At 42.1% G+C, this 27,190-nt stretch overlaps 1 protein-coding gene and 1 long non-coding RNA gene across 2 annotated transcripts in view; one reads left to right on the top strand and one right to left on the bottom strand.

The window, feature by feature from the left end:
• LOC308593616 (uncharacterized protein) overlaps positions 1-27,190 on the top strand; it is a gene marked incomplete at its 3' end in the record, with an annotated part of 548,845 nt that overhangs the window by 5,577 nt on the left and 516,078 nt on the right. The gene's annotated exons all lie outside the window — the stretch shown is intronic.
• Positions 12,127-14,324, bottom strand: LOC308593978. The gene is made up of 3 exons (XR_014011178.1): positions 14,285-14,324; positions 12,460-12,529; positions 12,127-12,322 (listed from the first exon to the last, which is right to left on the bottom strand). It is a non-coding gene; the product is annotated as an uncharacterized lncRNA (long non-coding RNA).

The following is a 27,190-nucleotide window of genomic DNA, read 5'->3' as shown; positions in this document are numbered from 1 at the left end:
AAACTTTTTCAGCAGGGGGCCGGTCCACTGTCCCTCAGAACTTGTGGGGGGCCAGACTATATTTTGAAAAATAATAATAATGAACAAATTCCTATGCCCCACAAATAACCCAGAGATGCATTTTAAATAAAAACACACATTCTCCTAATGTAAAACACGCTGATTCCCAGACCATTGGTGGGCCGGATTTAGAAGGCGATTGGGTTGGATCCGGCCCCCGAGCCTTAGTTTGCTTACCCATGCTTTACAGGCAAGTTTTTAAAAAGGTTTAATGTTTTATTATGTTTTTATATATGTTGGAAGCTGCCCAGAGTGGCTGGGGCATTCATTTAGGAATGGGACATCCCTATTTTCATTGGATAAATGTTGGAGGGTATGGAGGAGTTGCTCGCTTGAAACCTGAGGCACAGATGTCACAAACACCATTGACTTAATTACAGTTACAGACAGATCTGCATTCTGGCCTGCCGCTGCTAGTATAGTATCATTGGCAGGGACAAGATGAGATTTTTACAGGCACATGCAGCAAGCTACGCTGTTGTCTTCAGTATCCCGCAGTGCTATTCCACATGCAAAAAGCGTTCACGAAAGGCATGAATTGCAATTAGGTTTTATGTGCAGCAAACTTGGAAGGAATCTGTCCAGGGAGCTAAATGGTTTTGGAAGTATTCGCACTGAACCATCTTTGCCACCCGCCGGCTGATGGACCTGGGGCTGCGTTGCACTTTTCAAGAGTTAATCCAAATTTCATTAGATGATCTCTGGCGAATATCACTAATTAATGCACACTCCAAAGCAAATGCTCTATTGTGTAGATGGGCAAAAGTTCAAACAAAACATTATCTACAGCAATAAACACATCTCTGTACTAGTTGGAATGTTTGGGAAGTAGAAGCCATTACAAAAAAATATTGATGAAAACTCAGAGAGAGGTTTATCTGAAATATGGAGCAGTATACAATTTATATAAAACTTTTTTTTAGGTCCCACTGCATCCCAATAGCATTATGAGATGCAAAGGAAAACAGAAAAAGAAACATCAGCAGGTGAAATTCCTTCCACAACTATTAGAGGTACAGTTTTGCCCTCTTTTTCATCTGGTCACCCTACCTAAAGATGAACATATGAAGCTGTCTTATGCTGAGTCACACGATTGGTCCACTTAGTTCAGTGTTGCTTGCTCTGACTGGCAGAAGGAATTCCTAGCCTTCCTGCCTTTTAACTAAAGTAGTTGGGAATTGTAACTGGCAATATGATTGCAAAGTTGATGCTCTACCAGAGAGAAATAGCCTAGCCTACCAGAGCGAACTAGCAAACTAAACTATCGGACTATGCAGAGATGGCAAAAATGACTGGGGGAAATCAGAAACCAGGAGGACCAAAACTCCAAGAAAGAATGGGGGAAATTTATATTATATTTGAGAGACCACTGTAAACATTTTGAACGCTTTAGCAGGTCTTGTTACACTGCTTAGACTTTGGACAAAATGGAGAACTGAAAAATTAGGAGGATTTATAGTATGCAGTTAAAAAGGTTAACTTAAGAACCCACGGAGGGGAGGAGGGAAGTCTAGAGATTTGGAAGAATCTTGTGTAATTTTTTATTATTTGTGATTTTGAGTGTGAATGAATTTGTAAAACCTAATAAAAATCATTTTAAAAAGCAAGAGAGCTTGGGCCAACCCTTAAAGCTTATGTGTCAAATCACTGGTCCATTTAACGCAAGAGTCCTAATGGATTAGGTCACATGCCCATCAAGTCCTATGGGCATCCTGTTCTCACAGTGGTAAACCAGATGCCATGGGAATTCTGTAAAATTGAAAATAATGTAAAAGGACTATCATTTTATCTGGACAGATCATGGAATTATATGGAGCCATGTGTTCAGCTGCAGCCTTTTCCCAGATCCATGCTGATGCTACATCCAGGATGGAAGTAGGCATATGTCAACAGTCCACATCTAATTCTGATCATTATCTTACGTTTATATGGCACAGGGACCAGAGTCTTCATTAATTCTCTCCAACTGCAATGGACAGCAGGAACTAAAGAGAAACACACCTTTAAGCATGGCTGTGCTTATTTGGGATGTGTTAAACTTCAATCTTAGTTTCTCTGAGATGACTGGCCTTCAAGATGAGCCTTCAAGGTTGGAAATGTTTAAGGTTCAAGGTTCACAGAACAATGTGAAAATATGTAGCCTACCATATTCATTGATGCAATGAAGGAAGCCCACAATATCAACAAAGTCAAGCGATTCATCAAAATCAGGACAGTGATTGAAGATAAGACAGACAGGATGAATATGTCAAAATGATCTAATACAGGGATGTCCAACAGGCCGATCGCGATCTACTGTTAGATCCCTGGGAGGTTTTGGTAGCTCACGGTCGATCGCTGGGTAAAATAGGATCCGGCCCCGCCCCCTCGTCCCACCCTCCATTGTTGCACGGTCTGCAGAGTGGATGACGGAGTTTACTCAGTGAGGCTGTTTATTTCCCTAGCGATCTGTTGGTGAGTGGCTGTTCCTCTCTCTCCCACAAAACCCTTAAAAACGGGGCTTTCCTCCTCCCTAAAAACTGGGGTTAGATCTAGTGCCTCTAAATGATGCTTTCAAGGGCCACAGCAAAGATGATCAATGGAAAACTGGTTTTGGACCTTCCTTTTGCTGCTGGCAAGTGATAATGTTGGTTGTTCCAACAGCAGAGATGACAAACAGAGGGTTGTCATTGGCCATCCCATGGCTACTAGCTGTTGATGGTACCCAATGATCACAGGCTGCGAGAGTCATCCAGCAGCAAGTGGCTATTTCACGTGGTCACTGTGGCTGCCATCAGCTTAACAGCTGTGGTGTCACAAAGGGGGTGGAATGCCTTGAGTTAGGCAGACAAACAAACATCAAGGGATCTTAGAAGACCCTAGACACCAATTTCTGAAAAGATAAATTAAACTGTATCTTGACTGTATGCCTTGCTTGAGCAATTTCATAGTCTTTCAGGAGAAGACGAACTACATGTGTTACTTACGGTTTCTGTCTGCTGCCCCCAGCATATCAATGACCCAAGGAGGTTCCAATGACAAGAGCTACAAAATACCTTGTACAGCTTTCCCTCACCCCCTCTGTTTATCTCTATCCTTTTCCCTGTCCCACCTTATCTGTGGTCATTGGCCAATTCTTCATGTATTTCACGCAAGATGGTGATAGGAGATTTGCTATATGTTTTCTATAGAACTTCAGCCTGAATGGTGTTGACGTGGTGTTTAATAGTACTGGGTTGAAATTCTTCACTCTTTCAATTTTCTCTCTGCTTTGTTTTTTTTTAAAAAAGTTTTTCCTTTTTAGCTTTTGTTTTGTTTTGCTGCCTCTCTTGCATATTTGAGCCCCATACAGAAGTACCTTGGAAGCCAAATGGTATCCGCTCCGGAAGTCTGTTCAACTTCCAAAACATTCAGAAACCAAAACCCAGCTTCTGATTAGCTGCAGGAAGCTCAAAGGGAACCGTGGAAGCCACATCAGACGTTCCAAAAAATGTTCGCAAACTGGAACACTTACTTCCAGGTTTGTAGCGTTCGGGAGTCAAAACGTCCGAGTACCAAGGTGTCCAGGATCCAAAGTATGACTGTATTTTGAATGTCTTCTCCAGAAAGCATTCAACTTTCTCTCCTGAAGGTCCAGAAGACAAGTGCTTCTTTTTAAAAAAATAATAATAATAAATGCATGGATCTAAGCACCAGATCAGATGCACAGTCTGTGAAGGCTCCCTTGGGTGCCCTTATTATGCTTCTAACACATTTCTGAGGCAGGCAATGTTTCCTTCTGGGGGAAAAAGCTGCTCACATCAGCCAAAGCAGTGGGGGTGCCCACAGAGTGCTGACAACCAAGAGAGAATTCATGTTGCTTCCCCAGGCAGCCTGCACCATAGGAGACACTATCCTGAATTCTTTCAAATCTGATTGGGGTCCTTGCAGACTGAAATGGGGGCAGCGCAGGAAAAGCTTTGCCACTCGATTCAGCTGAATATACAAAAATCCCCTAACTCAGATGCCAGATGGGTGGAAGACCAGTTCTAATTGGGGTCTGAACTGGTAGTGACTGAGACCTTGGGGTCTTGGTGGATACCTTGACAGAAATATTGACTCAGTGTGTGACAGATTTTCCACTCTAGGAACAATTCGGAAAATAATTGAAAACAGACTTGCCAATATCATAATGCTGATATACAAACCTATGGTGTAACTCTGGTCTCCTCACCTCAAGAAAAGAAGAAAAAAGAGAGATTGTCCAGTTGAAAAAAGTTCCGGGAAATGGCAATCATAGTTATCAAAGAGAAGGAATGACTCCCCTTTGGGGAAAAGTTACAGCATTTGGGACTTTTTAGTTGAGAGAAAAGGCAAGTAAAAAATGACATGATAGAAGTTTATAAAATTACGCATGACAGGGAGAAGATGGACAGAGAAAAGTTTGTTCCCAGGAGTCAATAAAGATTATTTATGCATGCCACTACTGTGGTCCATGTTTTGCTAGCCCCAAAATGGAAAACGACCAAGGTCCCAAATAAAGAAGAATGGCAACTTAAACTGATGGAATATGCACAGCTTGCAGATTTAACATATAGAAGAAGAGAACAAGAAGAATGTATGTTTAAAGAAGACTAGAAAATGTTTACTGAATATATGGATGAAAATTGTGTACATTTAAAAACACTGACGGCATTAAGACAAATTCAACAGTGTAAATAAGTTGTGATGGATGTAACAATGGAATACTGAATGGTTTAGTTCATGTAAAATATGCATTGGCTACTAGCCACAATGACTTCTTCTACTTCCATCATCAGAGGCATCGTGCCTCTAAATCTCTTTCTCTTTGGTGATCACTCGTGGCCAAGTAAGATTGTCTTCCATAAACACAGTTTTAACAGTGGGTCCATAAGTGACTGTGGAGGCCAATTCTGGATCCACACATCCTTCCATAGTGCGACATAGGTTTCCGGGTGGGAGTTCATCATGGTGAGGGTTTGTCAAATGTGCCTTCCTCTTAGCGCATTTCCCCCTTTTGTCCTGAGTTTGAGCATCTTCAAAGTCCATGACACTTTTGATAAAGGCTGTTCTCCAACTGGGGCGCTCACAGGCCAGTGTTTCCCAGTTGTCAGTGTTCATACTACATTTTTTAAGATTTGCCTTGAGAGAGTCTTTAAATCTCTTTTGTTGACCACCAGCATTACGCTTTCCATTTTTAAGTTTGCAATAGAGTAGATGCTTTGGAAGATGATAATCAGGCATTGGCACAACATAACTGTTATGTACTGAAGTTCTCACCCTGGGCCAGCAGGGGGATACTGTAGATAGTTCAGGTCCACACATGCAAATAAGGGATTGAAAGTGATGTTCAGTGATTGGATAGTTACAGAAAATGGTTACTGTTGTGTTCTAGTGGAGCTCTATATAAGCAAGCTGGCTGAACCCTTCAGTTCAGTTCTGTTCTGGCCTGTGAATAAACAAGAGCTGTTTGAAGAATTGCTGTGTCGTCTGATATGTTCACCCACAACTTAACAATGACCACTCCAACAAAGTTGATGTAGAAGAAGCATTGCTTTGACGCTGATGATCTTTGCTTCTTCCAGTACACTGGCATTAGTTCACCTGTCTTCCCTGGTGATGTGTACAAAATTTTGGAGACAACATTGATGGACTCTTTCATAGAGTTGGAAATGGCGTTTATAAGTGGTCTATGTTTCACAAGCATGTCTGTATGCCTCTGAATACCAGGCAACTGGTTGGCCATTGTGAGAACAGGCTGTTGGACAAGAAGAGCCATTGGTCTGATCCAGCAGGTTCTTTTTATGTTCTTGTACACTGTGAGCAGTGGGATAGAGGAGAAAGCACTTTCTTAAAGGGAAGCTAAGGCTGCCTTAACTGTTACTGATCTATAATAGGGAGACATTACCAGATACAATTTACACTCCAGAAAAGAGTCATTAGAGCCAGATCACTGAGAGTCTAATGGAAATAGTTCTTGTGCACAGACGGAGGCTACACATTTTAAGAGAGATCACGAAGACCGAGAGTTACAGCAGGCATGTTCAATCCTGCCCTCTGGTATATAACAATGTCCTCAATTTTTATATGAAATAGTTTAAATTCTATGGCTCGTGTTTAGCTCCTAGTTTCAAAGCTACTGAAATGGAGCCAATTTCTGTATGTATGATATAAAATGAGGGTTTATGAAAGCAGAAGCTTTTCCTGACTAGAACTTGTTCTTTTTTTAAATGTAGCCAAGCAATAAAGCAGAGATCAATTTGTCAACATTCAATTGCAACCGCAGTTCACCCGGAAAACTTTGTGTGTGACTCAGAGTGAGCACAAAGGGAGATAGTTAAAGAAAAATTGCCCTCTGTTCTCAAGGTCACGGGGGTTTGCCAATACTTTTTGTCAGTGCCGTAAATAAAGTTTCACAGTGCTGTGAACCATTGCAAGGGACAAGGGAGGGGGTAAAGTACTAAATCAAGTTCTCTGTTTTTTATATGCACTGTAATATTTGAACTTTTATTGAGCCCCCTGCCTCAGTTTATAAACACAACATCACATTTCTCTTTCTTCCCTATCTTCCCCCGCTACCCAGAAGAAATCATCTATTGTCCCAACTACTATGTGCGTCAAACTGTTTTGCGTTCAGTGAGCCAGCTATAGGGAAGAGAGAGAAAAGTGGAAAAGAAAAAAGGGAAAGGAACTTGGGAAGGAGAGGAAGAATGGAGATGAGGATAGCATGGAAATATTCAAGAGGGAGCAGAAGAGAGATCCACTTCAGATGCTTTGACCCATCAGTTCAAAACACAGACCAGCAGCTATGCAGAGATCTGTTGAGGGCTTAGCAATTCTCCCCATTTTTGTAGTCAGCAAAAGTAGGAGACTCATCAAACCCTTTGTGGCCCACCATACATGGATGGTATGCAACTTTCAACTCAATGAAGAACAAGTTCTGAAGGCCTCTGTGTTATTCTCATAACATCCTGATGTAGGCTTAGCTGGGAGCAATGTTAGAAACTGAGATATGAAAGCTGTTGCTAAATGGCACCTGAAACCTAGGATATGGGCACAACAACAGAATGTCTAGGCACACTTTTTCATAACAAGATTACAAAGCTGAAAATGAACGAACTGCAGCTAAAATATTATGTTCATTTTTCACATGTGCTAATCCTTTCCCTGCCCACACCCCTAATATTCATAAGAGGGTCTCTTCTCCAGTCTTCAGAGAGTAGCTGGAAGTAGGGGGGGGGGGCAGAAAAAGATCCCTATTTCCTTCCACTCTGCAGTTTTAATCTGAAATCTTAGGCACAGGACTGAGCCCAGAGCTCAGAAACGGCTCGTGCCAATGAAATTCCCTGTCGCAAAATGCACCTAGAACAATGGGAGTTTCAATCACTGGCTTTCCCAGCCTGGCTTACGATCACCCGGTAAGCTTCATGACTGCACATGTTGGTGTCAGAAATCTATCTTACCCTGTCTCTGAAGCCAACAAGAAGACCAGCACAAATTTCCAGTGGGTTCTGCATGCCCTTTCTTGGAATTCACAAAAACTGACACAGCTAAACTGTGCCATGGGTGTCATGTTGCCATGCTGCTGGCAGTCCTGGAATCACTATGTCTAGGGTCAGATGTAGAGTGATCAGCCAATATCCTTTAACATCTGCCAAGGACCTATGGATACAGATGCTATCACCCTTGGCTCTCCTTTCTGGCGTTGGGATGATCATTGTGCAGCCGCCATCTCAGGTGGCCACAATTCTCTTGAATGATGCTGCTTTCCTGCAGGGCATTATAAGCAGTTGCAATGGTGGCTGTCTGGCACTCATAAGATGAGCACCACTTCCACTACCAACATCACCTACCTTAGGACCAATCTATCTGCCCTTCATGTCTGGTGAAAATAAAAAGGAGGAGAGGGGAAGATGATGGATGTGGCTGCCCACCGATATGGGGCTTTATCAGAGGACTTCCTGATCAGGGCTCCCTCAGATCCAGAGACCTGCCTGTGGTTCTGGGTTAGGGAAGGTGCACAAATCTTCTAAAGATCACAGGGGGTTACATATGGGCCTTGTTTTGCCACAAAACCATATCCAGTGGATGCTCGGGTTGCGAACATGATCCATGTGGGAGCCACGTTCGCAACCTGCAGCGTTCGCAACCCGCAGCACCGCTTCTGCGCAAGCACGGGTTGCGATCCAGTGCTCCTGCGCATGCGTGACCACCAAAACCCAGAAGTAACCCATTCTGGTACTCCCAGGTTTTGGCGCGTCCGTAACCTGAAAAAAACGCAACCCGAAGTGTCTGTAACTTGAGGTATGACTGTAGATTTAAAGCCACAGGTGATTCACAGAATCACGGAAACAAATGTAAGGTCTCAAACACTACCAAGAGGAAAGAAGTCTGCGACTGCTAGTTTATTTTCAACAGTGCTAGACAGGGCAGAGAAACCAATACCTTGTGTACCCTGAGGTAGGTTAGTGCTAAATTAGATATGACTCCTGAGCATTACAAACTGTGCACAAGGGGGGAAATATTTCCTAGGTAACTCATTCTTTTTATGTGTAAAGAAATTCTCAAATGGCAGTAAATGCGACTTAACCATGAAAACTCCACACAACTATGAAACCAAGCAGCTCTTAGTCATCTTAAGCAATCCCAAAACTCATATACACATACATATCCCCCCACCCCCGTCTTTCATGATTATGAAGTTTAGTCATGCTTAGGGCTGCCATATGTACAGGTTTTCCCAGACACATCTGGGAATCTGGCTGCCAAAATGGCGTTCAGGCAAAAATTGGCAAAATAGTCCAGAAAAGCCAGATATATGGCAAATAGGGTGTTTTTTTAATTTTACAAATGCTTAAAAAGTAAAAATAAAAATAAAAAGCCCCACAATTTAACAACTTTGCTCCCCCACCCAAATAAAAATAAAAAATACCTCCACAACTTTGTCTGGATTTTTACTTTGGGGAATATGGCAACCCTAATCATGCTATTGTAGATGAAGTCCAGAGCCTAAAAAAAAAAGGAAAGAAAATGTACAAAATACAGCTCGCAAGAATAAATGCTCTGTGCTCAGCCAGAGCCTAAAAAAAAAAGGAAAGAAAATGTACAAAATACAGCTCGCAAGAATAAATGCTCTGTGCTCAGCCTATCACACCTAACTAGGGATGAGAAGATGCCCTGGAGAAGTTTTGCTTATCAAAACTCTTCATGTTTCCTTCCAAATTGCTCAGACTCCACCCCTCCAAATACACCTTGGAAATTTGCTCTAGGTGAAATTCGGGGAGCTACATTAATTCCAAGTCCTATCAGTCTTGCTCATTGTGTGTGGAGTTTCTTAACTAGCCACAGACAATCAGGCGGTGTAATGGGTTTGAGTTACTCATGCGTAAACTGTCCCCGTTAGGGAGCTTAATTGCCTGGGTTAAACCGTCCTGACTGCACAGCCCATCTCAGCGTGGCTGCCTCAGTCGCTAGCAGAATCTGTCTGTGGGCGTTTCTTAAACCTTTTCCAGCATAAAAGCTGTTTGACTCCCAGTTGTCTCCGCCTCTCACTGCGTGGGAGTCTTCTGCGCAGGGAGGGTGTGGGCGGTGGAGGACCAGTGCTCTCCTCACTGATGTCCAGGGAAGAATCCCGGAGCTCTGCCTCCGCTTCCCCCATCTGCCCTCCTGGATCCCTGGTGTTACGCCTATTTCCTTCCCCCTCTACCAAGCTGTGTCTCCCCCTGGTGCTGGTACCTCCTCCTGCAGAATCGGGGAGCCTCTCCTTCTCCTTTCGCTCTGATGTCAGTTCCCTGACAGGCAGACACTCTGAGATCATAAAAGGGAGATCACACTCACAGAACGAATTAACAACATGCAGTATAGACTTTCTGTAAACCTCAGATATGGACTTGCAGCACCCTTCCCTCACCTCAATATTTCTTTTTCTAGCCTAATAGAAACTCTACTGACTTCATTCCCTGGATGTTTTACTCAAGCACTTTTTTTAAAAAAAAGGTGAAATTCATGACAACTTTACATAAACTATATAGCTCTGTATGTGGCAAGAATTATTTTGCCTCATTTTTTCCCCTTACTGCCTTCTTGGCAGCAGCTTCAAATCTCTCTGTGCCTCTGTGTGCATTTAATTCTCACCAGATGACTTTGGTAGAAGTGTAAGTTTTTAAATAGAACTCTACGGCAACAATTGCTATTCAAGGGAAAATGGTGCATTATTTCTGTTCATCATAGGGTGCTTCCAGATGATGTATCTACTGAGAATTCACCCAGATTTATTTGCTAGAAGATGAGATGAAGTTGGCTATCTAAGGAACACTTATTCTAATTCGTTTTGCAGGGAGGTCAGATGAAGTTGTGTCAAAGCAAGTGCGATCTCACACATTCCATTGCATTTTTCTGTCACTTAGAACAATAAGGTGATCTTTTGGGGAAGCAGGTTTGTTGTGCAAGGCTTCGCAGTCAACAACAATTGTGCAACCTGAATTTTCTGGGTTGTGACAGAAGAAGTTCTGAAGGCAACATTTAAGCTGTTTTTCTTTACAGAAGAATTCAGAAGACTGTCCTTTGAGAAGTCTGCTCCATGGGACCTGATGATGTTAAGTTTTATGAACACCATCATAATTGTTGTTGCACTCACAAGCAAACACAAAATCACCAATATATTAAAAAGTCAATTAACATCAGTAGAGACATGCAATTAATTTATGGGCAGTTCCATTCTTTTCCTTCACAGAGCCCTTTTTCCCCCCTCATTGAATGCTGGGATTTTTCTGCTGCTCTGGGGCTTTGAGGTAAGGCCTTCTCATGGAACAGGTTTGCCATACATGATCTGCTTCCAACACACTGGTCCTACTGCTATCTCTATCTATAGTTGACGCTTCCAGGAGTCCCAGGTCTTTTACCCTGGCTCTCATTGGGTATCTGCAAGTCTTTGTCACCTCTTCCCACTTATGAGTCAGCACATACTGTAGCTTGATGGCATTCCATTGTAGATGTCATCTGTAGGCACCACAGGCAATATCTGAGTCAAGTTGCTTCAACATCAGACCAGAGCTCAGGTATTAATTTGGAATGGGTGAATACCTTAAGTATAGTTGTCCTTATTTTCACTGATTCTGATTTTTTTTTGGGGGGGGGGGTTCTCATGAAAATTCATTAGAATTTTAGTATGAATTTTCCTTAATATACCTTTTTTTGTATGCAATTCTCTTAACATAAACATTTTTGCAATGCAATTTCCCCCAACAGAATGGATTTCTGCATGCTATTTTCACTAATATAGGCATCATTACACACAGTTTACCATAGCATATGCATGTTTGTAATAAAATAAAATAAAATAATTATTTATTATTTATTGCCTGCCCATCTGGCTGGGTTTCCCCAGACACTCCGGTCAATTCCCAACAGAATTTTAAAAACACAATAAAACATCAAACATTAAAAACTTCCCTAAACAGGGCTGCCTTCAGATGTCTTCTAAAAGTCAGATAGTTGTTTATTTCCTTGACATCTGATGGGAGGACATTCCTTGACATCTGACGGTAGGGCGGGTGCCACTACCAAGAAGTCCCTCTGCTTGGTTCCCTTTAACCTCACATCTCACAGTGAGGCAACCACCAGAAGGCCCTCAGAGCTGAACCTCAGTGTCTGGGCTGAATGATGGGGGTGGAGATGCTCCTTCAGGTATACAATACACATTATTTGCCTGAAAAATCACATTGCAGATTTTCAGGTTATGAACGTGGCAAAACTGGAAGTGTTTACTTTCGGGTTTTCCGCATGCGCAGAAGTGATCTGCGCATTTCACACATGTGCAGAAGTGATCTTCATGCTTCTCACATGTGCAGAAGCGCTCTATCGTGCTTTGCTCACACACAGTAGCGGTGCTATACTTACAAACTTTTCAGGGCGCAAACAGCACCCTGAAACAGATCACGTTCGTAAGTAGAGGTACCACTGTATGAACACAATCAAGTTTCTCCCACATCCCTAGATATTGAGCAAGTGCTTAAATCCAGTTCAATAGCTCTGGCGCGATTCAGTGGGGTCTGTATATTGCCATTAGAGCAGCTCTTTGCAACCGCATACACACAGATGCATTTTCTTCATTACTCAGAAGCTAAAAGCAGTTTCTCCGTCTGCTCTTCATATTTCAGTACAGGACAGGCTTTGTTTTCTCGTTTCTCCCTACAGCACTTTGTAGGATTTTGACAGTTTCTGCAAGATTCCATCAGCCTCCTGACACTTACATCTGATCTTGACAGGCCTTCATGCAGCTTACCTTATGAGAAAAAAAACAACAATGTTTTCATACTTGTATCTCCCCCCTCCCCCCCATTTAATCTCTAAGTTAGAGGGGGAAACTTGAAAATGTGATGCTCCTGTGTGCCAAAGGCTCGGAAACAGAAAGTGGTTTACTTTGTGTTGATTTATTCCAGTTGCTGGAGGCTTTGATCATTAATCTCCGAGTCTGTTCTCTAGACTCTGCCTGGAAAATAAAGAGGGCGATGAAACATGAAGCCTCACATCTGATCAGCTGAAACCAGTGTCAAGTCTCATTGTCAATAAGTTTGCACCAGGCATTAGCTTCAGCACAGATAATTCCGGTAAGAGGAACAAGCCAAGCAGATGCACATGGTAGAGGCTATATTATTGGGAAAGGTACAATAAAAGAGCAATAGAAAATTGTAATCTTTATGGAATATCACAAATGCAAAATATTAGCAAATTACTTAATAGAAGGTAAAACCTCAGCGCCTAGGACTTGCCGATCGTATGGTCGGCGTTTCGAATCCCCGCGGCGGGGTGAGCTCCCGTTGTTCGGTCCCAGCTCCTGCCCACCTAGCAGTTCGAAAGCACCCCTAAGTGCAAGTAGATAAATAGGTACCGCTTTATAGCAGGAAGGTAAACGGCGTTTCCGTGTGCTGCGCGGGTGCTGGCTCGCCAGAGCAGCTTCATCACGCTGGCCACGTGACCCGGAAGTGTCTTCAGGCAGCGCTGGCTCCTGGCCTCTTAAGCGAGATGGGCGCACAACCCCAGAGTCGGTCACAACTGGCCCGTACGGGCAGGGGTACCTTTACCTTTACCTTTACTTAATAGAAGAGAGCAGGCATAGTATTTGCAGCTTTATGTGAACCAATCGTTTGGCTGGATATTTTTTTAACTTTCGTATTATAGGGGACATTTCCTTGCAACAAAGGTACTTTTAACCTTACAAAGTCAGATTAAATTGGGAAAAGGAACTTGCTAGACCGTCAAGCTTGAGGGTTACCTACTTACAGAGTAAATTAAAAATTCTTTAAAAATATAGTTAAAAAGGTTCTTCTTAAAAACCTAAAAACTCACTTAAAAGAATCAAGTCTTGAAAAAAGTTATATGATCTAAGAAAGTCTTTAAAAGACTTGATTCTTTTAAGTGGGTTTTTAGGTTTCTAAGAAGAGCCTTTTTAACTATCTTTTTAAAGAATTGTTTTAATTTATTTTGACTACGGCAGACCAACACAGCTACCAACTTGAATCTACTAACCGAGATTTACTGGTCACTTCTGTTGACATGGAGCCAGATCCGAATGTCATGCACGATGTCACAGACAGGATAAGCTCCAAGGCTTGACAAACTGAAAGAGTTAGCAGTATGACTAGGCACTGTGAAGATGGATTTTTATAACAGGTAGTGATAAATAAGTTTATAGGCACTATGAAAACTTTACACTTTCTGAACACCTTGTTAATCAAAGATTCAACCATATGTGTGACTGTTTGGGATGATTTGCAGAATCATGTTCTGTGACATTTTGGCTAGCCCTAATAAAAGTATGGCTTGACTGTAGATTTTGACATTTTTCTAATGGACCCATTTAACTTCATCTGCCTTACATTTTAGATCTAGGTCTATCATAATGTAGCCTTCCCACTCTGGTATTCTGAAGGCAGCCTCATACTACAAAACCATTTTTCTGGTGTGTGCTTCTCTCCCCCCTCTCCTACAGAAAATAGTATAGAGAAATGTTACCATATTGGCATATTCCTCTCTCTTTTTAGCAATGTTATTTTGGCATGGTCTTCCATTGAGGAGAAACTTACCTGAACAGATTGTAAAATGAAATATGAACACAATTGGGATGAATCTTTCAACATGTGGTGGTAAATAGGTTTATTTGAGAAGTATATTAGCCTTATAAAAAAGTTAAAAGGCCAAAAATAAACATTGGATTTGCTGGACAGTCAGGCTGTATGCTACCTACTTTACAGTAGTTCACTGCCACCACAGTTGGCATGGAGAGAGCCTAAGATAAATGCACACATGACATTCTGATGTCATCCATGATGTCACAAATAGGATACATTTGAAGTCTTCAAAAAGTGAGATGCAGTTAACAGGCAGATGCTGAACACATTCAGGATGGATCATCATAACCAGTCATGGTAAATGGGTTTATTTGGGCATTATATTAACATTATCATCGGTAAAAGTTTTAGAATGATATGCGGCTTGAGTTGCCAAATCATAAGCCACCAAGGCATATGCCATTCATTTAAATTTCTCCACACCTTGTCTTTAAATGGTCAACTGCATATGTGCTGATTGGAGCTGACAAAACCATTTGCCAGACTCTGTTTTTGACATTTTCCTTATGGATCCATATGGGTTTTATGCAGAACTATGTTGGTGATTATGCAAAAATTCAGTACCTTTATCTCCAGAAATTTCCATGTTGTCTGAACAATGCAAGGGCAATGATGCATAGCTCTTTTCTTTCCCCATTTTATCATTATAACAACTCTGTGAGGTAGGTTAGGATGAGAGTGAGTATACACGAAGGAGCGTCTCCACCCTCATTGCTCAACCCGGACACTGAGATCCTCCTCCGGAGGTCTTCCCTCACTGAGAGAAGTGAAGTTACAGGGAACCAGGCAGAGGGTCTTCTCAGTAGTGGCACCCACCCCATGGATGTCAAGGAGATAAAGAACTATACAAGTTTTAGAAGGCATCTGAAGACAGCCCTGTATCGGGAAGTTTTTAATGTTTGATGTTTTATTATGTTTTTACATGCACTGGAAGCCATCCAGAGTAGCTGGGGAAACCCAGCCAGATGGGTGGGGTATACAGTGGTACCTCGGTTTTCGAGCAGCTTAGTTCCCAAACAACTTGGAACTTGAACGCTGCAAACCTGTAAGTCAGTTTTGTGGTTTGCGAACTTTGCTTTGGAAGCCGAACGTCCTCCTGAGCTTCCGTTTTCACTGTTGCACTGCTAATTTGTGTGCCTCCCCCCCATTGTAATCAAAGCCTTCCATTTCCAATTGCAGGGTTCTGAGGCGATATTTGGACCTTATATTTGGTGCTTTCGTTTTTGCTATTTTTTTGTTTTTGTTTGTGTGGCTTTTTCATTTTTGTGACTGTGGCTTGTTCTTCATTTTATGATTGATTGATTGTATGATTGATTGATTGATTGATTGATTGTGTGATTGTAGAAATGGATAAAAGCCCCCCATCCAAACAATGACTATCATCAGTGCAGGAAAGAAAAAAAAATGATGATTTTAATTTTTATCATCTACAATACTGTCTTATTTATTTCATAGTACAGTACATTGATTATTGCTTTCATTTTATGGATCTATGGTCTCATTAGATACTAAAATTCATGTTAAATTGCTGTTTTAGGGGTTGTTTTAAAAGTCTTGAACAGATTAATCCATTTTGCATTACTTTCTATGGGAAAGCACGCCTTGGTTTTGGAACGCTTTGGTTTTGGAACAGACGTCTGGAATGGATTAAGTTTGAGAACCAAGGTACCACTGTAAATAATAAAATATTATTATTATTATTATTATTATTATTATTATTATTATTAGCCTGAGGTCAGCCCAGTGAGCTTCATGGCTGAGTGGGAATCTGAATACTGATCTCCTGGGGTTAAGGGGGCCGAAAATTGACTTGTTCTCTTGATGCAATTAATACAGAAATGGGAACTCAATTTCAACTTGATTCTGCTCATAGCTGTCAACTTACAGATTTGAAAATAAGGGACCAGCAGCCTTGAAAATAAGGGACCAGCAGCCTCACCTGTTCCAGACACTCCTGTCCTCCTGCAGTCTGGTCAAACTCATGCTGGTAGCTTCGAGAACACTGTCCAACCAACTTTGTAACCAGAGGTTCAACTGAATAGAATCTGAATCACATGCACCACAAGGCCTATGCAGCCTCAACTTAAGATGGCTCCCTGGCCTGGCTTTGCACTGCAAAGTTTGCAGCAGCACGTGCAACAAAATGGCGTCCAACATTCAAAAAACCCCTCAGCTTGTATTAACTATCCACACACAAGGCATGCAAGCTCCACCCCCCAGTCATTCTTAGACTTTTTATTGGGTGAGCAACACAGCCAAGCAACACAGTTGGAGCCTCCCTCCTCCCTGGCCGGCAGGGAGGGAGGGAGAGGAGCTGCTTCCTTTGAAATTTAAGGGACATCATTTAAGGGACATTTAAGGGACATCCATCTATAAGGGACAGCAGCGGGACATGGCGCTGGAATAAGGGACTGTCCCTTCAAATAAGGGACACTTGACAGCTATGATTCTGCTAGATTTTCAGAAGTGGCTTTCATGTGTGAAAGGTCACATAAAATGTGAACATGATCAGGCATAGAAACAATGGGAAGACTGAATAAAATGCAGCCTGCATGTAACCTGAATCTGTCAGAGTGTTCTGACTTTGTGGAGTCTCTTCTATCCAACTTGATCCGATGACTAGTCAGCTTTGCTCCCTTTCTTACGTCCTTTCCCCCCAGGCAACCCCACCTCTCTTCTCTCTTTGTTACTTTTGTACTTGGATTAATTAGGCCTCTGGAAATAATAAAAAAAGCAAAGCACACTTGTCTCAGCTTCATCAGAAACGACTTTCCTCTGGTTGTTTGCTGACAACCAGAGCCACCCTTTTATCTAGGAGTCTGGCTGCCTGGCCCTCAAAAAATCATTTGAACTACTTAAGCATCCCCTAGTGTCCTGGTGATGAAGTAAGCATCCTAATTTGCTACAATGGTTTCATGTTTTTAACGCGCTCCTTACTTTGGGTGCTTTGTAGACATAAAACAGCACTAATACATTTTAATAAATAACAGCAAACAAATCAGTGTGCCACTGAGATACACCCAGAGTCACCCAGAGTATGGATCTTTGAATGAACCTTTTCTCTGTTCGTTCTCCTCTCACGCATGCAGAGTGGTTATAAAAACCTAGCACATAAAGCCGTACAAGCATATTGACATTTACAGAGCCCCAAAGATCATTTACATGAAAATTATGGAAGCCAAGTGCTGTTACTTTTGTAGGAAAGAGAAAGCTGCGTAGATCAACGGCAATATAGACATGCTTTTAGTTATTAATGAAAAGAATGATCATGTAGTTAGTCTTGTTATAACCTAAGTCAATAACTATGGAATATATGCTCTGGGTACAAAGAGGTGCGAAAAATGTTATGTGCCTCTTCTATGAATTTTATTTTTAACAATAGCAACAACAAGAAGAGTGATTTCACGATCAATGCCTATGTGCTTTACAGAACAACAACAAAAATACACGTCCCTGCCCACTTACCTGGGAGTACACCCCCCTTGAACTCATTTCCCATGATTTATTTCCAAATACAGTGGTACTTTGGTTCTCAAACGCCTTGAGCTTGAGAACCAAGGTACCACTGTATGCACACACAGGATTGACTGGCCATTAAGCATGCTATCCCATATACTTCAGTGAATTCAAACATTTCCCCCACTCCTCGCCAATAAATTCTTACTTATGGCAGGTCAGGTCTGGGCCTTGTGCATGTTGACCAAATGATTCCATTTTTTTATACTAAGTTTCAGGCCGCTTTGTCAATCACCTACCTCTGGTTGTGTTCCTGCTGTGTGCTTGGATGGAGAGAGGGGCAAGGTGAAGAGGCAGCAAGGTCCATATAGTGAAAACACACCAGCAGGAGATTCAGATTGACAACCTAATGTGTTTACACCATGCTGACCTCACTCCTGCCTCACCTGTCCTGTACACAAGTTTTTAGTGTGTGATGTCGCATTGTGCTTTTACGATCTGTCTCAGACAGATGGGCAGCATAGAAAAGAAGAAGAAGAAGAAGAAGAAGAAGAAGAAGAAGAAGAAGAAGAAGAAGAAGAAAGAAGAAGAAGAAGAAGAAGAAGAAGAAGAAGAGAGAGACTTTCTGTTCCTCATCAGGCAATGGTGTTTCCACCTGCCTTGCTCCACCTAGCCTTTCCCAGACTATGACTTTGAGAACAGCAGCAGCAGCTGAGAAGAAAGAAGTTTAGGGATATTTTTTTTAATAGTTTTATAAGTTGTGCTTCTTTGTTTCTCAATTTGACCCTTTTACATGGGTCTGTATGTTTTGTGGTATTTTATGAATTGTGATTTGCTGTTATTTTTATTGATTATAGATTGGTAATTCTTTGTTGTGGTTGAACTGTTTAATTATTATTTGCTGATGTTCAATTTTACTGTTTACTATTAGATTTTGATGGATTGTCAAACATTGTTTTGTTGGATATGAGTTGTTTATTTTAAAGTTATTGTGACTTCTATATTGGATCAGATTGCTACTATTAATGTTTGATGTTTTAGTATGTTTTTATGTCTTGGGAGTCGCCTAGCAGCAACACAAGCAGAGGGAGAGCAGTAGAGCAGTCCAGCCCCACAATGTCATCCTCTGCTGCTGACTGACAATCCTAACCATCACATTCTGTATAAATGATATGACAAATTGTGAGATGCTCAGAGGTTTATGCTTAACGATCGCTTGTTATTTGCCATATGATAAAAAGGGACAGTGCAGCTGTGAGTTGTCAGTACCGCACCATTTGCTTCCCAGTTTGAGAATCTTCAGCTTGAGCATAACAAAGGATTTTTGGATTTACGAGCAATATTTGCAGCTTGGTGGAATATCCCCCATTCCTTTAGCAGCATGAAGAGAGTGGCAAAATCCTAATGAGGCAGCAAGTCAAATAGCTCTGGGAGCAGGCTCTGTATCAAACGAAGGGGTGTGGGGTTGGGGATCCCAAATAAAACATTTTCAGGCTTAACTTCCCATCCCAGCTCCTTCTTTTGTACACATACCACCCGACACATTACAGTCTATGCATTCTTAACCGGATGCTCCCCAGGAGTGATTGTGCTTTACATGCCTCATACAAGATGCTAAGATGGCAGATTGCATCAGGTCTTTATGCCATGTCATTCCAGGATGTAATTGGCCCTATACGGCAAGCTATTCATGCGCAGCCAAGAGAAATGTGTGCCAAAGCATGGCACCAGTTCTCTATAAAAAGGGCATGCCCAACTATTCTGCACCAGCTGCCTCTCCTAGCTGTTTCGTAGGTTTTCAAAAATAATAAAGCTGTTTATTAGGCAGGAGAAAAAAATGAAGTCAAGTTCTGGGTGATTTTAATGCATCTTCTTTTGTACAAAGTTCACATCATTGCAAACAGATCTGGCCAAACCTCCCTCCCTCCCTCCCTCCCTTACCCTCTTTATGATGTCCTTATTTATATTTGATTTGGGGCATGCCAAAATCCTGCACCCCCCCCCCAAGAAAAAACGATTAACTTAATAGGAGAAGCCAAATAAGTATCGAAAAATAAGGGCGACATGGCTCTCTTTTAACGAGCCTGGCAAGAGTTCTTAGAAAACATTATTGTTGGAGGCAGGATTGAATAGTTTGACTTCCAGAAAACTCAAAACCAGATTGAGGGAATCAAATGTCACTATATTAGAAACTGCAAAGATGTTTTTCTTATAGCCATCTGCACCATATGGTTGCCAGGGTTTGTTTTAGGTCTTACCCCTACCATGTGGTGGTCATACGGTTTTAGCATCTGGTCAGTCTTTATCCTCCTTCATGAACAGATGAGACAATCTAAAATACACAGAATCAGATTGATTCCAAAGACTACAGGTTAAACTGAAGCAGACACTATGGATTCACTGGGTATTATCTAGGATGTGGAAATAAACAGCAACGCTGTCACGTCACGAGAGATTCAAAGGTCATTACTAGTTGTTGGAACTGTTTGTGTTTTGGATGGGCTGACTCAGGCAGGCCAATGCCAAGAAGTAGTACAATTGCAGGAAGAGCCATTGCAGTTGCTCAAAATGTCATTGACAAATTGCCTTACCCAAAATAATGAGGTTGGCCAAGAAAATAGGGACTATTGGCTTAAATCAGCAGTGGGCTGATTCAGGGAAGGGCCATAGCTCAATGATAAACCATCTGCTTTGCATGAAGAAGGCCCTAGGTCCAATCCCCAACATTTCCAGGTAGAGACTCCTGCCTGAATCCCTGGAGAGCCACAGCCCGTCAGTGCAGACAAAACTGAGAAAGATGGGCCCATGTTCTGACTCAATGTAAGGCAGTTTACTGTGTTTCTATGATTGTAATGTGGAACCTCCAGCCCATGGGTCTAATGTGGCCCGGCCAGGGTCCTCATTTGGCCTGAGAGACTGCTTTCTGAAACCAAACCAAACCAAACCATGTCCATCGGTCCCCCAGCTGAAGTCAAAGCATTGTACCCAATGCTCTTCCGACTCAAAGTAGATCCATTAAAATTAATGAACATGATTAACTTCAGTGAGTTTACTCTGAGTAAAACTTTGTTGGATGCAACCCATACATTCCAACGGAGGCTCCTACGACACCTGCACAGTATTTCTTGATCTACACCTCCCATGATCCCCAACTGTCAAGGCTTCAGGGAATCTGATCCCTCCCACAGTGGCAGCCAAGAAGCAGAAAAACAAGAAGAGTTCTTACTAAGTAGTTTATTCAATATTCACAGAGAGAGACAAAGGAATGCGGTCTCTCTTAGATAATGGCGTTGCTCCAAGTAAAGTCCCACCCCCTCAGTCCCTCCTGTTGTACGTCATCCCTGTGCCAGCTGATCTGTGCTTTCTGCCTCTGAGCTTTCTGTTCTACTACTCTCAAGGCATACCTGGTTCTGGAAGGGGGGTCAGAAATACTTTCAAGAGACAATGAGTCTGTTGGCTGTCTCTCCCATTGTGCTTCTTTTTCCTGCTGCTCCCCCAATATTTCCCAGCTTCTCCCCTCTTCAGCTTCTGAGCTGTGACCTTCTGTGAACCACTGTTCTAAATTTATACTGTCCTTCTCTTCTTGGGAAGGTGCAGGAAGGGGGGGGGGCGGTTCCCACCATTCCTCCTCAGTGCAGTCCCTGACACCAACATTCTTGAGCACATTCTTGCACTGGAACCTGGGAAGCCGGAGGCCTTAATGACAAGATCTGGTCCATTCCTATCCCTGCCCTTTCTGGTGACACAGATTGAGGAGGCAGGTGGCAATGACTCAGATTTGTACGTCATCCCTTGTGATTTCATCACAAGGTTGCTGCAAGGCCAAAGTCCTTTGAACTATTGGATGAAGCGTTATTCGTGTCCAAAATATTCATTTCTGCCATTTAGGTAAATATCCAAGCTGCTCAGATGGAGTACATTCATCCCTGTTTTCCCTCCCTGCGACATACAATAATTTCTGCACCAAAGTTACAGTAGTTATGGTTCCTGATCACTCAAATGTTGCTTAGCCACTCCATGACTATAAGTGCTTATTCTCGTTGTCATGGATTAATTTTTCAAATGCTTCCATTTTCCTTGGACAGATGATGGAAGCTGCATATGCGTCCTCTGGCTGCAAGCCATGACTATAAAAAACTCATGTAAATCTATAGACATATTCAAAATTCAAATAATTACTGGGGCTCAAGGTGGGTGAGAGTGTTGAAATAACAGGATTCTTTACAATATGCAAGAAGAGGAAAAATGGGGGGGGGGGATCTGCCAGCAGCTGACCTGCATGATGTTGGATGCAAACCTGAACTGGTCTCTGGTGCACTTTGAGCCTCATAACTGGAATAATTCTGTTGTTGTTCTCTTATTTAGATACAAACTTTCCAAAGCTTCTCAGGTGGCGGATTGTTTTCTCGGAAAGTTCAGAGTGGTGCAATACACGCTAGGGATGCAATTAATATCTATGGCTTACAATTCCCAGAATGAAAATTATATATTCACTGCTAGAAATAATAACCCTCAAAGTAAGGGAGCACAAATAGATGCTTCCTTGCCAATGCAAATTGTGGTTTTGGGCATCACAGTGGGCATAGGAGTCTGCAGGAATATTTCCAGGGGTGAGACAAAGAGAATACAAACAATAGTTAGAGTCAGAGAATGGCTCTGCTGTTTCTGGTATAGCTGATGGTTGAATGATGGGAATACCTGACCTCTCAGAAACTTGCATTCTGGGTTTACCCTTCCATTGTTTCTCAGTGTGTAGACCTAGCATCCATATGATGTATTTCTACCCACAACTGACACTCTCATCTCCCCCCCCCCATCCCCAGTTCCTATCACTTGAATTGCACTTCTGATAAAATCAATCTCTCAGTCACCCTATATTTTTTTTCTTTTTAAAACCCAACAAAACCCCAAACTTCCAATGTGCCAGGATAACAACTCTAGAAGGGTTATTATATACTTAGAGTGTGTTTCTGATTCTTCCGTTGAAGTTGATTCTCCTGGCATCTTAAAGTGGGCTTTGGAGGGAGACTGGCAGATGGGTCATCCCACCCACTTGTCAAAATTGGTCCAGCCAGACCCAGTAGGAGAAGGTCCTCTGCCTGACACCACTGCAAGGTGGAGTAAGCAGTATTGGTCTGGCTGGACAAAGCATATAGCAACTTCCCATATTTCCAAAATCACTGCACCACCTTCTGTATAATCCATGCAAATACAGAATAGGCATTCCCCTAACAAGATATTAATTTCGTGACTTCCTGCATAAGAACAGCTCTTGCAGATATTTCTGGTCCAATTAAGCTTTGGGTCAGAAAACACATATTTATGGTATAACAAAACAAAAGTCCATAAAGGATTTGGTAACCATATATTCCAAAGATCTCTATTTGAAATATGGGATAGGTATAAAAACCTATTAGAGCGTAAAACACCATGGTGGTTGTCTCCTTTAGAAGCAATGAGTGTGAAAAAGACAAATATGAGTAAATATTGGGTTACATATGAAGAATTAATACAAGAGGAAAGAAATACCGGTAAATGGAAAACGAAACCTTATGAAGAAGTTAAAGCCAATGAAATGTTTGAACAAGATTTAAAGGAAAATGGATTTGATCATAATAAATCAAAATTTGAAATAGAAGTATTGAGTAATGATTGTAAAATATTGTCTAAAATGTATAAATTGCTGCTGGAATGGCATTTGAAAGATGAAGAGGTAAAGTCGGTTACAATACACTGGGCTAAGGATTTTGGGTATAATATACAGTTAAAAGAGTGGGGAAAACTATGGAAGGAAACATTAAAATTTACAGCATGCAATGCCTTGAAATAAAATGTGATGAAAATGATGTATAGGTGGTATATTACACCAGTGAAATTAGCTAAAATGTATAAAACAAGTAACAAATGTTGGCAATGTAAAGAAAAAGAAGGAATGTAAGAAAGTGAAAAACTTCTGGGAAATGATATATAATGAGATGAAAAAGATGTTGAAATATACACATAAAAAACAGAAACATTTTTACTTGGCATTGTAGGGGAGGATATTAACAAACAGGAAAGTAAACTGTTTTTATATGCAATAACGGCAGCAAGAATATTTCTGGCACAGAAATGGAAACAAGAAGAACTACCGACGAAAAATAATGGCAGATGAAATTAATGGACTATGCAGAATTAGATAAGATGACAGGAAGAATCCAAAACCTGCGGGACCAGAGATTCTCAGAGGACTGGAGTAAATATTTGAACTATTTGAAAAGCAATTGTAATAAATAGATTACGCTAATAGGACTCCAAGAAGTTCTGTAATGAGGATTATGTGAAGTATTGCAGAGAAGATTATGGAGAGAGTTATTAGTCAAGGATAATTAAAAGTAATAGAGAAATTAAGAAATGCAGATTAAGTGATAAAGATGACCAACAGTTTATAGAAGCTATCACAGACGATGGACAGTAGACAAACGGTTGTAGCTTGTTTCCTCCCAAGAAGTTGTTGGCAAAATTAAAGTAATGGTCAATGATAGACGAGACAGATCCAGAATAGTAAGGGTGGCACTAAATCTCTTTCTCTTTTTCTCTCTGACCCACACTATGTTAACATGGACTCTAAATGCCTCAAAATAACATATATTGGATTCCATTTTGCACCATTGCATAACATGTTTTTAGATTGATCCCCTCCCCCCCCCCCATTTCTTTTACTTGCCTGAAATGGCGTTCTTAATATGACAACTTCATAATAGCTGGACGTATTGGGGATCTATAGTCTCTCCTAATTTCAACACCTCTAACTTTAACTTTTCTGCTATTTTTGCCCTTTCCCCATTCCAGATCCAGATCCATTCATGCAATTCTTATAGCTGTTCCTTAGGGCACTGAATTGGTAAATTTTGAAACAAAACTTTTACTTTTGTCAGTGCACTCATTTTAGAAGCATGCACCCTCCATGTAAGGAAAAGCTTCATAGCAGATGATCTATGGAGAGGCTGTGGAGCCCCATCTCAAGGCTGGCCTTACTAACAACCTCAGACCTTCTGGGTGGGAATTTTGGCCCTCACATAGATGATGCTAGGATACAGTTTTGGCTGCCTACCTCTTTAGCCATCTGCTAAACAGGCTCTAAGCTGGAACAAAAGGCAGCTTGCCAGTTTCTCTATGTTTTGTCTGACAAGCACGAATTGACTTTGGATGGAGCGAGCTACACTAGGTGCTGAAATATTTGTTACTTAAGGGGCTGCCTGTTTTCAGCAGCAGAAGGCATTGCTCATTTCAGTTTATATTCCAAAAGAGCACAAAACTGACTGGAGCCAACAATTTAAAGTTAAAACCCACTTTTTGAAGTGATCAAGTGAATAGCTGCACACGGAAATGTTATACAGAAACTAGTGGTGGCGGAGATTACTGTGATAAGATATTAGATTCCAGTGTGCTGATGTTTGTCATAGTCCTGTGCTGCTCAGCCACAGCAGTGCTCAGTGGTGGTAGAGGCCAGCCAACCAGCCGAGTCTCGGGGGGGGAGGGGTACTTGCTGGGAGGCAGAGTCTGTATGCAAGGTTCAGTCCAGTCCTAAGATCAGGAGTATGTCAGTTCATGTCGTCAGATAATCCGGGGGTCAAGAGAGCCGAGGGTCCAAGGTCACAAGAAGCAAGAAGCAGCAAGGTTTGGTCAGGAACGACAATTGTTGTTTCCAGCAACTGAGACTGGAAACCCTGCTGAAGAAAGCTAAAACCAGGTGGTTCTCACCAGGAGCAAGAAGGCTGATCAGCAGTAGGTGGGGTCACTTTGCCTTCTGCTCCTTCAGGCTGCTGCTCAGCAGGTGAAGCCAAGTCCTGCCCCATGACTATGTTGATGGATTTGGCCACGGAAAGGTCATTTAAATTTAAATGAGCAAATTCAGGAGCCCAGAATTCATACCACATCAGACTATTTGCCCATTGAATCTACGATTGTTGTCAGGACCTGAAAGGATTACGAGGAGTGGTGGGTGGCATGAAGGAATGCCTCAGAAGAGGAAGGCTCAAAACTCAGGAAGTGGTGGGGGGACACCGAGCACAGGTCAGAGGGTGAAGAAGGGAGGAACAGCTCAATGCTGAAGAAGCAACAAGCTTTATCAAGCAAGAAGAGCCTGGCACAGAAAGCAGTGTAGACTCCATGGAGGAAGCAGAGGTGGGCATTGTGGCAGGGCAAAGTGGCACTTCCCACTTTGCCTCAGGTGACAAAACAGGATACGCCACCCCAGGGGACTACTATTCTGATCTCTGGCTGTATTAATTTTGGCTATACCGAGCAGTGTACAGCACAAGGAGTGAAGGTTAACCAGCTCCAAATTATAGCTTCAGGGCTCAACCACAAAACACTGGGGGAAATGCACTGCCTGTAGTCAAGCAAGCGAAGGGCAAGGGCAAGATATATGTCAGGGATAGGGTACCTTTTTCAGCCTGAAAGATGTCAGGGACTGTCTGGACACTGAGGAGTGGTGGCTGGATACTGATACTGGATACTGGTACCAGGAGAAGGCGAGCTGAAGACTAACAGGGAAGAAGGGATCAGTGATCTGGGGGAGCTCACAACAGCCATGAGGCGAGAGGCAGGAGAAGCTGCAGAATTGAAGAGTGATGAACAGGAGCAGCAAGAGGGGAAGGTAGGTCAGGCTGGTGTTGAATCAGGGGCTTCCACACCTCCTCCTCCTCTCCTGTTCCACTGTTTCCCAGAACCAAGCAAGGATTGAAGAGGGAGGAGCACAAGCAGGTTACATGCAGGCATAGTCTTTGCCTGCTTGCATGCTGCTCAGGTGGGAGAGATACATGAGTTGAGATCAGGGGTGGCACCTCTCTGTTGCAGCAATTACCTCGTTTGACCACATACCCAGGAGTAGCTAAGAGACATAGGACTGTGGCAATAGAGAAAGGTGACCAGTTTACCTTCAAAGCTATGATATTAGCAGGAAAGGCAAATAGCTTTAGGTTGGAAAGATAGAGAAAAATGGACAGTAGAGGTATGGAATAGTTATTTGTTTGAACTTATTCAGTTGGACATTGCCGCAGTCCTGTCACAAGAAACAACGTAGAAGGTCAAGTCCACCACGATAAGGAACAGATGGAACCCCTATCTTCAATGGATAAAAACTACTGGGACAAAACACATTCAGTGGAAACTAAAGACGCTATGCCAGTGGCTGAAAATAATAATTTGGACCCTTCCGATGGAAATGGGGGGGGGAGGGAAAGGGGAAAAATTGTACAGGAAATTTAAAATTGGAAGTAGATAACATAATGTATGTAAAAATTCTGAACTCGAATAAAACTTCAAAAGAAAAAGAAAAAGAGAGAGACACAGGACTGAGGGACATGCCTTTTCCTAACTTGTAAGTTGGGTTTTGACAATAAAGATTTAATTCTTCACTCTAGACATTCCTTGCCTGACAGCGCCGTGACAACAGACGTGTCTTCCCATGGACAAGCTTGTGGAGGCCACATGTCAGGAGTTGGTGGGCCAGAGGCAAAAGTGACATCGCACTGGATATGACTCTTAGTTGTAGAGTAGGCGCAGCCTTGCAAATATCCGAG

The sequence above is a fragment of the Podarcis bocagei genome (genome assembly GCF_964188305.1).
Source record: "Podarcis bocagei genome assembly, chromosome: 8".
In the NCBI taxonomy this organism is placed as follows: Eukaryota; Metazoa; Chordata; class Lepidosauria; order Squamata; family Lacertidae; genus Podarcis; species Podarcis bocagei.
Note: the sequence above shows the minus strand (reverse complement) of the source record. Positions and strands in the feature narration are given on the sequence as shown.